The 11,729-nt window shown below is 44.5% G+C and overlaps 1 non-coding gene and 1 pseudogene across 1 annotated transcript; both read left to right on the top strand.

Annotated features, from left to right (window-relative positions):
• The first annotated feature begins 5,244 nt into the window (after window positions 1-5,244).
• Window positions 5,245-5,352, top strand: LOC141583394 (U6 spliceosomal RNA). Its single transcript, XR_012516045.1, has one exon. It is a non-coding gene; the product is annotated as a U6 spliceosomal RNA (small nuclear RNA).
• A 4,401-nt stretch (window positions 5,353-9,753) lies between these two features.
• LOC141583385 (telomeric repeat-binding factor 1 pseudogene) lies at window positions 9,754-11,372 on the top strand (annotated as a pseudogene).
• The last annotated feature ends 357 nt before the right edge of the window (window positions 11,373-11,729 follow it).

The following is an 11,729-nucleotide window of genomic DNA, read 5'->3' as shown; positions in this document are numbered from 1 at the left end:
CCGGACGGGGGCCTCCCACCCCGTGGCTCTCCCCTTCGACTCCTGTACAAAGAAACTCACCAGGATGACCTGATGCCGGAGAGTGAGCTCGCCCTGGGAGTGAAGGTGTAAAGAGGGGTTTTCTCTTCAAACCTGCTGAAGTTTTGTCTGAAGTCACCGGATAGAGATTCACATGGAGACGAGTTTCCTTTTAGTTTATTAACACAGCAGGTAGGACAATATTGGTAATCCCTGAATGATTAAGATTCCAATCAATAAAAGACCTGTGTGAAAACAGCATTGCAATTAAACTCTCAAAGCTTCTAAGTTTTACTTTCCCAGACTGGATCTGTGACTCTGGGTTGTTGCATGTAAAACAATCTTCATTCCCTAGCTGGCATTTCCCCCTGTGCGTCCAGAACATCTCCTGAATATAAAGAAGCAGGGTGCGTTCCCGTACATGGCAGGAGCCTGTAGTCACCACCTGAGCATTGCGAGTGCTCCGGGCAGTCCCACTGCTCTTCCCCGATGCTCCAGCGCTGCCTTCTTTCGTGAACGAGGCACATCTAAGCAGTGTGCATATTTTATTTGGACACTTGGTATCGTTGTAACTTTATTTTTTTTTTAGTCATGGGGAGGCCATTAGTTTTTAGGCATTCCCACAAGATGTGTTCAATACCGAATGCAGAGAACCCCGGCCGGGCTCTTGCACTGCTTTAGAATTCTTTCCTCTCCCTCTCCTCCCCTCCTGCTTCTCCGGTCCTTCTCTCTGCCCCTCTCATCCCTCACATCTTCCTCTCCTGTAGTCGCTGCCACCCTGTCACTCCTGAATTGTGGCACTAACACCGTCCCTCACTTCCTGCCCGTGTCTCTTCTCCCCACGGTGCTCGCCAGTCCTGCTAATGTGACTCAGGTCGTGTCATTTCTTTGCTTCCCACGGTTGGATTTCGGTTTGCCATTTTGCTGTTTGTTTCCAATTTGTCTCAAATATTTTTGTTTCGTTTCCTCCTTTGCTACTTTCATATTTGTCAAGTAAACATTTTTTAGTTGATGGTTTTAATTATCCTGATGGCTTTTAGCTACATTTCTTTCCACTAATTTTTTATTGTTGTAAGAGTGAAAACCCTATTCCTTGACTTTTCACAGTGAAGTTCAGGTCATATTAAACTACGTCCAAGGAAATAAAGGACATTGGTAACAGCGTAGTTTTATTGAACCTACCATTACGCTATTATTCTTGTATGTATTATATCAATATGCATTATAAACTCAATGATACAGTGTAATACTTTCTGTTTTAGACAAGCAGCCATATGTCCTCAGGAAATTGAGTGAGTGTGTATGTGATACGTATATGTGCCTCGTTTCTGTTTTTAATTCTTCCTTTCTCTGTATCTGGGTCAACATCTAGTATCATTTCCCTTCAGCCTGTCAAATTTCCTTTAAAATAATATGTAGTGCAAGCCCCCAAGTAAATGAATTTTATGGTTTTGATGATCTTTATTTTTGCCTTCTTCCTCCCTCTTTTTTTTTTTTTCTTATTAGGGCATTTACTTGTAACAAAATTCACCAGTTTTAGTTGTGCTGTTTGGTGAATATCAGTAATTATTTATAGTGGTGAACCTACCGCACTACCCAGTAGAGAAACACTGAATGCAAAGAACCCCCTGCTAGGCTCCTCCTCTGCTTTAGTGTCCTTCCCCTGCTCCTTTTCCTCAAGCCCTGCTTCCCCAGCCCTTCTCTCTGCCCTGTCACCCCTCAGACCCTCCTCTCCCCTCAATTCCCACCGCCCAGTCACCCCTGAACTGTGGCACTGTAGAGAACAGTTCCTTTCCCTAAAAACTTCTTTCATCCCGTTTCTATTTAGTCCTTGCCTCCCACCCTCACCCCTTTCCCTCACTCAGCCACCACTCTGCGTTCTGTCACTGCAATAGTGTAATTTATTATTTATTCAACATGTATTTTGATTTTATTTTCCTGGCAGCACAATAAGCCAGGACATGCTGAAACTAGAAATCACATCCACTTTCCAGTGATAGAAAGCCCAGTCCAGGGAGGTGAGAAGGAGACAGTCCTCATTAGCGCTGAGGATTCAGGGAGAACAAGATGGGTTGGGCAGGGAGGTTTCTACTTGGAACCTGGAGGTTGAGCAATGACATCCCCCTCCCCACCTGAAAGCCCATCCTGGGCGTCCACCTCCTGGGAGCAGGAGCAGCGCAGCAGCACCACCTGGTGGTCCACGCACTTCCTTTTGCAGATCATGCACAGCCCTCTCCTTCCTAGGCACCTGGGACTTCTTCAGTGGACACCAGCCTGTGTCAACTTTCCTGTAAAGCAAAAGAAGCGTGAGGTTGCTGGGGGAGGAATGGTGTCATCTCCACCTTTGGGGTGATCCATGTCACCGTGTTCAGGAGAAGAGCCTGGGCTTCCACCCCATGCAGAGAGGAGGCTCTGGCCATAAAGGCACCTGCGGAGAGGTGAGGACCCATTTTATCTACACTGATAGCCAAGAGCCTGCAGACCGCGGGGAAGGCTTCCCCTCAGCGCTGTCCTCGCAGGTTTTTCCAGGAGTCAAGGAGTAGACCTGTGCATGGCCTCTGGTGATGTGCACTGCATGCACACTTAGAAGTGAGGTCACCCTGGCTGGGGGTCCCTGGGCTGCTGGTTGTTCTGGGTGCTCAGTGTCCAGAGAGCAGGATGAGGAAGAGGCTTTGTTCCAAACAGTAACTATACTCTCTGAATTATTTTTTTCAGTAGGCTTTGTGTCATAAAATGTAGGACTCCAGAGGGGAAAAAAACTGTCTAAAATTTGTGTACTTTAATAACAAGTAAATGCCCATTAGCCACCAGGGATAGATGTTTGCAGGGCAAACCGAAAGCTCCATCATTTGCCCCAGCTCAGCAATAAACTCTTTCCTCCCCCAAATGAAAACACATCCTGACTTTTAGGGTCATCCTTTCTTGTTGTATTTTATATTTTTATAATCCCCAATTATAATTTAGTTTTGCCTTTAGAACTATGCTTTTGTTCTCCTTTATTCTGTAGATTCTTTCTCAAAATACGTATTCTGTGGTAGAGTTTCCCACAGTGTGCGTTTTGCTGACTGCTCCCCAAGGTGTAGTTGGCTATGTATTTCTATGGTTTGTATTGCCTCGAAGTCGGTGACTGGCTATGGAGGTTAGCTTAGTTCAGGCTTGATTTCCTTTTCACTTGCTCTTGTCTGATGGTACTCTACCGCGTTCTTCCATCAAGAGGAAGAACCTAACATTAGCTTTTATTTTCTTTATTGTGTTGTTAATTGCCATTGCTGTTCAATGGCTAAATCTGTTAATTCCTTATGGGTTGCAAAACAGTTTTTATAGTCTCAGTATCTCATTCCTTCCTCATTTATTATCTGAATAATTTCTAAAGTAAGAGATTTACCCTCCTCTACTGTTTGTTTATGACTAGAAACTTGTTCATTGAGAGACTAAGCCAAGCATCGACTCCCTTATGACCCAGCAATTGCACTCTTGGTTATAAACCAATAGAAGCGCATGTATGTGTGTGCTAAGGTATATGAAAGTATTCACAGCAGCACGATTTGTAAAATCTGGATATAACACAATCGTCTATCAACAGTGAAGCGACAGGAAGTGTAAGCTATTTATAAAGTGCAGCATTTGACAGCCTTGAGAATGACTAGCCTATGACCACAGACAGAGATGATGAGCCCCAGGGGCGTGATGGTGACTGTGTAATGCCATTCAGCCAGAACCTGAAGAACAAATTTGTGTTAGAAATCAAGAGTGGCTCCTCTGGGGTGGGGGAGGGTGGTTTATGGCTGAGTAGAACCCAAAAGTGTTTCCCTGGGGCTGTGATTGCTGTGGTTGGATGTGGGTGTTGTTTGCCGGAGGGTTCACTTTGTGAAAATCCGCTGCCCGCTTGAGGATTGTTCTCTTTTCTCCATGCATGTTGTCCTTTACTCAAATATACATTTCTGATGTTTTGAAGCAATTCTATCTACAATAAGAAGAATTGCTCCTACTGCACATTCTTGCAAATGCTGCATTGAAAAAATCAGTGCAATTTTTCCAGGAAATAAGTACATATAAAGAGGAGAATTGACGACAAGAGCAGTCGGCTTGGGAGCTGACACCACAAAAGCTTTGGGAATGGATGTCGAGCTAGGAACCAGGAATCAAAATACAGAGAAGCCTATGGGAGGTGAAGGATGTGAAGTGATGCCCCAGGAGTGCATGAATGAATGAGTCATGGGCAGTGGCTCTGGGCTTGGCTGGCAAGTCACGAACTTGGGGAAAACAGAGTTAAAAAATTGGTATTTAGAGGAGAGAGGTACTCATAGACCTCTTACTACACACAGAATGTGTGAAGATAGTGGTTGTGTGTGGATGCTTACTAGAGGGTCTTTTGGGGATGGGGCTCTCTGTGATCAGGTTGGTGAGATGGCTTGATGGGTGATGCCACTCAGCCACACAGGGCTTGCTCATGGAGTCCCTGCACAAAGTGGCCATGGTGGCTGGGATGGACACTGCACGGGCACAGCAATCGCATCACCACCTTGGTGACAAGGCTGACCTGGCAGCTGCCACCGTTGAGGGCCCAGCCTGCCAAAAGCAGCTGTTACTTTGGATGGAGACAAAACAGGAAATGGTAATTCTGAATAAAATAGCATTATGACAGATAAATATGCCACTAATGATATAGTAGAGGTTTAAATAATTTTGAAATGATGAACAAGATTATACCAACGGGAAGAACTTACTATCAGTAAAGAAGTTAAAATGGTTTTAAAACTTTTTTTCCCTTCAGGCATATCCAGGCTGTTTTGAAAATAAGTTTTACCAAATCTTCAATGAAGTTTACTGAACTTATACATAATATCCAAGAGAATAAGGAAACATAGAGAGAGCTAGAAAACTCATTATTGTTTAGGCACCAATAACACTGATTCTAAAGCCAGCTAGGGAATAGATAAGAGAAAAGTATGATAGGATAGGCACTTCTAAGCAATTAGACATAAAGATACTGAGAAAAACAGCAGTAGACGGTGTCCACCAATGAGCTATAAACAATTTAAAAATCCTGCCCAGGTTATGTATTCCAGGAATACAAGAATACTTTAACTTATCTGCAATGCATTTTACCACTTCATTAAAGAATAAAAGACAGAGACGGTCCCATTTCACCAGATGTAGATGAAATCCAACACTCCCTCTCACCTACATTTCTTCAGTTATCTCCACTTTTAAGAGCTTGTGATCATTTTTCACGTTGGCAGCATGCAGAATAAAACTGGAATGATACACAGAAGATCAGCATGGTCCCTACACAAGGGTGACATGAAAGTTCGTGAAGCAGTCCATATTTTTAAACTCTCAACAAACTAGGTATTGAAGGAACATACCTCAAAATAATAGTAGCCACCTATGACAAACCCACAACTGATATCATACTGAATGGGCAAAAGCTGGAAGCATTTTCCTTTAACATCAGCATAAGACAAGGATGGCCTCTCTCACTGCTCCTCTTCAACATGGTGTTGGAAGTTCTGGCAGGAGCAATCAGGTCAGAGAAAGGAAGGATATTCAGATAAAAAGAGAGGAAGTCAAATTGTCTTTGCAAATGACATGATTTTGTATCTAGAAATCCTGATTGTCTCAGCAGAAAGGCTTCTTAAGCTGATAAGCAACTTCAGTAAAGTCTCAGGATACAAAAATCAATGTGCAAAAGTCACAAGCATTTATATACAACAACAATACAAAAGCGGTGAGTCAAATAATAAATAAACTCCTATTCACAATTGCTACAAACAGAATAAGAGGGCCGGGTGTGGTGGCTCATGCCGGTAATTCCAGCACTTTGGGATGCTGAAGCCAGCAGATCACCTGAGATCTCATTTGAGACCAGCTTGGCTAACTTGGTGAAATCCAGTTTCTCCTAAAAATGCAAAAATTAGCTGGGCATGGTGGCATGCACCTGTAATCCTGGGTACTCAGGAGGCTGAGGCAGGTTAATCGATTGAACCTGGGAGGTTGCAGTGAGCTGAGATGGTGCCATTGCACTCCAGCTTGCGGAACAAGAGCAAAACACCATGTCAAAACAAACAAACAGACAGACAGAATAAGATGCCTGGGAATACAGCTAACAAGGGAATTGAAGGACCTCTTCAAGGAGAATGACAAATCGCTGCTCGAGGAAATGGGAGAGGACACGAACAGATGGAAAAACACTCCATGCTCATGGATAGGAAGAATCAATATCGTGAAAATGGCCACACTGCCCAAAGTAATTTATAGATTCAATGCTGTTTTCATGAAACTGACATCTCTCACAGGATTAGAAGAAACTACTTTAAAATTCATACGGAACTAAAAAGAGAGCTTGTATAGCCAAGATGATCCTAAGCAAAGAGAACAAAGCTGGAGGCATCATGCTACTTGACTTCACATTGTACTACAAGGCCAGTAACCAAAACAGCAGGGTGCTGGCACAAAAACAGACACATGGACAAATGGAACAGAACAGAGAACTCAGAAATAAGACCACACATCTACAACTATGTGATCTTTGACAAACTTACCAAAACAAGCAACCGGGAAAAGATTTCTTATTTAATAAATGGTGCTGGGAGAACTGGCTAGCCATATGCAAAAAATTGAACCTGGACCCCTTCCTTACACCTTAGACAAAAATTAACTACGATGGATTAAAGACATAATTGTAAAACACAAAACTGTAAAAACTCTAGAAGAAAATCTAGGCGATAGCATTCAGGACATAGGAAAAGTCAACAATTTCCTGAAGGAAATGTCAAAAGCAATTGCAACAAAAGCCAAAATTAGCAAATGAGATCTAATTAAATAAAAGTGCTCCTGCACAGCAAAAGAAACTATTATCGGAGTGAACAGACAAGCTACAAAGTGAGAGAAAGGTTTTGCAATCTATCCATCTGACAATGTCTAATGTCCAGAATTTTCAAGGAACACACAAGGCCATGGTCCCTACACAAGGGTGACATGCAAGTTCGTGAAGCAGTCCATATTTTTAAACTTCAAATTTTCAAGGAGGACACAAGGTTCTGTGTCCTCCAGGAAACCCAGGTTTCTGCTGGAGCTGCGAGGTGCAGGGACATCCTGAGAGAGAATGTGGAGGTTTTGCTGATCATGGACTGAGAATTCCAGGGGGTGCAGTGGGAAGATTTGTGGAGTTGGGGAGGGAGGATGATGTGGACAGAAGAGGAGTGTGCAGAGCCTCGTGGATTCAAGTGCAGAGTATGTGGGGGACCCAGCGTGACTGACACAAACAGGGAGAGGGCATGATAAGCTCAGTCGTGGTGGGCTTGAGGAAGACGATGGTGCTGAGGCTGTGGGAGACAGGGGAGGAGGAGAAGGGGTGGCTCTCACCTGGGCTCTGTCCATGGAAGTGAGGATGGTGGAGTGGTTGGGTCTCTGTGCTGTGTGGACCTTTCTTGACCACCTGATGACAGTTTGCAGTTCCTGACACAGCGGGCTTCTTAGAGGATTGATTCTTGACCCCAAGGAAAGGAAGTGAGCTCATTCTAGGTCTCAGGTCTACCCTGATGCCTTCTTCAGGGGGTGCCACTTCTGGGTCCCCCGTGGATCCCAGCACAGGAGCCCTCTTCTGCCCTGCTGAGGGGACCAAGGCCCAGGGGAGCTGTGCTCAGATTTCATAATGCCAATATATAGCTCCGCACCTTGGACTATTATGTGGACGTGGAGGTGTTTTTCCCAAATAAAAGAAAACTAAGTAAATGGGACCCTAAAAAAAAATACAACTGAGCAATGGAGAGTAGAAGAAAATTTTCCTACTTTTCAGTTTCCCTGAATGTTGGTCTCAAGGGGCTGGAGAGAGAAGTTGCAGGGAGAACAGAAACTCGGAGAGGGCTGGAGCTCCCAAGCGCTGCTCACCTCCACTAGAAAGATGCGTGGGAAATGGTTAAGGCAATTTCACATCACTTTGAAATTCTGTAATATTAGGGAATTGTAGTAACTCTCTTCAGTATAATAATAATATTGTTGTCGGAAACATGTTATTTTTTAAGAGATGACCACCAAAGTATTTAGAAATGAAGGTCATGCTGTTGGCAAGTGATTGCCTAATGTTTCAGCAAAAATCGTGGACATATAATTTATTACATACACAAAGGAAATAATTAGATCTATGGTGACAATTGTATTCTTTCCAACTTTTGGGCTCTGAAATTTTTAAAATAACTTGGAGAAAAAAATTAAAGCTAATACTACATAATCACATGAGAAATGTTCACAACGTCATGTTGAATGAAAATTAAACTTCAAGACTGGCTGAGGTGACTCATATCCAATCCCAGGGCTTTTAGAGGCTGAGCTGGGAGGACCACTTTAGGCCAGGTATTTGAAAGCAGCCTGGGCAACATGGCGAGACCCGATCTCTACAATACACTAAAAAGTTAATGAGCCTGGTGGCAGGTGCCTGTGGTTCTGGCTACTTGGGAAGCTGAGTGGGGGGATTGCTTCAGCCTGGGAGTTCAAGGTTACAGAGAACTGTGATCATACCACTGCAATTTAGCCTCAGTGACACAGCAAGACCATGTTTCAAAAAAAAAAAAAAAAAAGTGAGAGAGAGAAGAAAAAAAAAATAGATCAGGCCTTTCAAAGCATTCAAGAGCATGTGCATGAGAATGTCAGTTGTGTGTGGATGTGTCATTGTGTCGAGAGTGTCTGAGTAAGCATGTGTGTCAATATGTGTGACAACATCTTTTTGTCTGTGTGCAATGGTGTATGAGTCTATGTGTGCATTCATTCATTCATTTATTCACTCAACAAGTATATTTAAAGTAACAGTCACTGTTCGAGGCAGCTGTGAACAATCAAAATCACTGTCCTTGTCCTCATAAAGCATGTATGCTAGAGGACAGAAAGAGTATAAGCAATTAAAATAAACACATTCATAGCTGGGCACAAATGTATGTAATCCCAGCACTTTGGGAGGCTGAAGCAGGAGGACCACTTGAGGCCAGAAGTTTGAGAACAGTTTGGGAAACATATCAAGACTCCGTTTGTACCAAAAGTAAATACAAAACTAGCCGAGTGTGATGGCACACACCTGTAGTCCCAGCTACTTGGAGGCTGAGGTGGGAGGATCACTTGAGCCCAGGAGTTTGAGGCTATGGTGAGCCAAGATTGCACCACCGCATTCCGGCCTGGGTAACAGCACAACCCTGTCTCTCAAAACAAATAAGTAAAGAATTCTTAAATGTTAGTAAAAGGGTTGCGAACAAAAACAAAGCAGGGTGGGGTGAGGGGGATGGGAGATGCCAAGTGGGCAGTGCAGAGACAGGCTCCGGTGGGCATGAGGAGAACGTGGGGCGGGGGGCGGGGAAGGGAGCCCTGGAGATGAGTTTCAGGCAGGGGAGTGGCTGTGCAGAGGCTCTGAGGTATGGACACCTGGGGTGCTGGATAAACCGTGATGCCTGGGAGGGCCTCGGTCTGGCCCCACTGCACAGCCACACCTGGGTAAACTGGGCGGTCACCGGAGAGGGCCTTGCCCACGAGAAGGACTTTTCACCATGTTCTCCGCCCTCCCCATACCCCAGTTCCTCTGCCAGAAATGAGCGCGTGATCACGCCTCGGGCGCCCTTCCCGGGAAGAAGTTGCGCACGTGTCACTGCTGTCACAGGAAGCAGGAGCGCTGAAAAGGAAGAAGGAGCAGAAGAAAACGTTTCTTCTTTCCGGGTTTCTGGAGGGTGGGCCCGGAGGGCTGGAGAGGGGATGAGGAGACAGAAACCTCAGGGGCGGCTCCAGAGCTTCCCGCTCCTCCCGCGGGTGGGGTCCCCGGCTGCCAGAGGCCGCTTCACCCCGCCGATGCCCAGCGCGGCTCCGTGTCTCTGCCTGACTCACCCCCGCTCCTCCCTCCGCTGCTCCGCAGAATCCGAGCGCGGCCCGCGGCCGTGCGGATGGGGGAGCTGCCGGGCAGAAACGGGGCGACACGGAGAGGAGCCGCTCGGTGCCAGGCGCGGCTGGGGGCGCCCAGGGGAAGGACCCGGCTTTGTGGCCGAGGCCAAGGCCGTGGCTGCCGGCTGGATGCTCTGTTTTCTCAGCCGCTCCGAGGACTCTCGCCCACGGCAGCACCGAGGCTGTTCTTCAGGACCACCCAGTCCAACCGCTTATCCATTGAGAACTGCGCACATAGGTCAGTTTTTGATACGAATTGCAGCAGGAAAAAACCTGGATGCACAGTTTGAAAATGATGAACGAATGACACCCTTGGAACAGCCCTGATGATCTGGGGTTCAGTGGAAAAGGAACAGGACAAATTTCACGAAGAAATAAGAGAATTTAATCGAAATTCAGGCTATCGTTGTTTGTATGGAAAATGGCAACTTTAAAGAAGCAGAAGTCTTTGAAAGAATATTTGGTGGGCTGGGCGCGGTGGCTCACGCCTGTAATCCTAGCACTTTGGGAGGCCGAGGCGGGTGGATCACGAGGTCAAGAGATCGAGACCATCCTGGTCAACATGGTGAAACCCCGTCTCTACTAAAAATACAAAAATACAAAAAAAAAAAAAAAAAAAATTAGCTGGGCATGGTGGCGCGTGCCTGTAATCCCAGCTACTCAGGAGGCTGAGGCAGGAGAATTGCCTGAACCCAGGAGGCGGAGGTTGTGGTGAGCCGAGATCACGCCATTGCACTCCAGCCTGGGTAACAAGAGCGAAACTCCGTCTCAAAAAAAAAAAAATAAATAAGAATATTTGGTGATCCAAATTCTTATATGCCTTTAAAAAGGAAATTGCTTATGATAATCTCTCAGAAAGATACATTTCATTCCATGGAGTAAATGAAGAGTTATGTGAATTATGTGCTAAGTGAAAAATCATCCACCTTTCTAATGAAGGCAGCTGCAAAAGCATAGAAAGTAAAAGAGCAAGAACAATAACTTCTCAAGAGAAACCCAATGGTAATGATGCTGAAATGGAAACCGAAGCTAATTTGGATACAAGAAAAAGGTCTCACAAGAATCTTTGCTTATCTAAGTTGAAACATGGAACCCAACAACAAGACCTTAATAAGAAAGAAAGAAGAGTAGGAACTCTTCAAAGTGCAAGAAAGAAAAAAGAAAGCAGAAGAGCCAGTGAAAGTACGATACCTGTTTCAAAGGGTCAGCTGGTGACTCCTGAAAAGCACTGAGCTAGAAAAAGACAGATGTGCCTTTGGGAAGAAGACAAGAATTTGAGCTCTGGAGTGAGGAAATTTCGAGAGGGTAACATCTAAAGTACTGTTGCAGTATAAATTCAACAACCTGACAAATGTCATGTTAAAAGGCACAATGAAGAAACTAAAATGGATTTGCTCAGACAGTGAAGACTGATTGTGTTTGTAAAAGCTTGGTGAAAGGACAATTAAGTATTCTGGTTGCTACGTTTTGTTTGAAACTTGCATCATTGATGTATTTTAAAACTTTACATTGTTACAGTATTTTTCTGTGACCATCAATTAATATGAGGGTTTGTACTATAAGAGTTAAAGTATATGCTATCGTATTCTTTAAGAACTTTATTTTGATAAACTGTAAATTTGTGGAAGCCTGCTACATTAGCATTCCCACGCACAAATCCTGTTCCAATGAAAAAATTAAAAGCTGATATAAAAAAATTTAATTAACCTATTTTGTATCTGTAGGCTGACCTCAACCCTGTAACGTAACCCATTAAAATGTATTTGCTAGATGACTGAATAACAATAGTCCTT

The sequence above is a fragment of the Saimiri boliviensis genome, assembly GCF_048565385.1.
Source record: "Saimiri boliviensis isolate mSaiBol1 chromosome 19 unlocalized genomic scaffold, mSaiBol1.pri SUPER_19_unloc_5, whole genome shotgun sequence".
Taxonomy (NCBI): Eukaryota; Metazoa; Chordata; class Mammalia; order Primates; family Cebidae; genus Saimiri; species Saimiri boliviensis.
The sequence above is the reverse complement of the archived record's forward strand: the minus strand, read 5'-3'. Positions and strand labels throughout refer to the sequence as shown.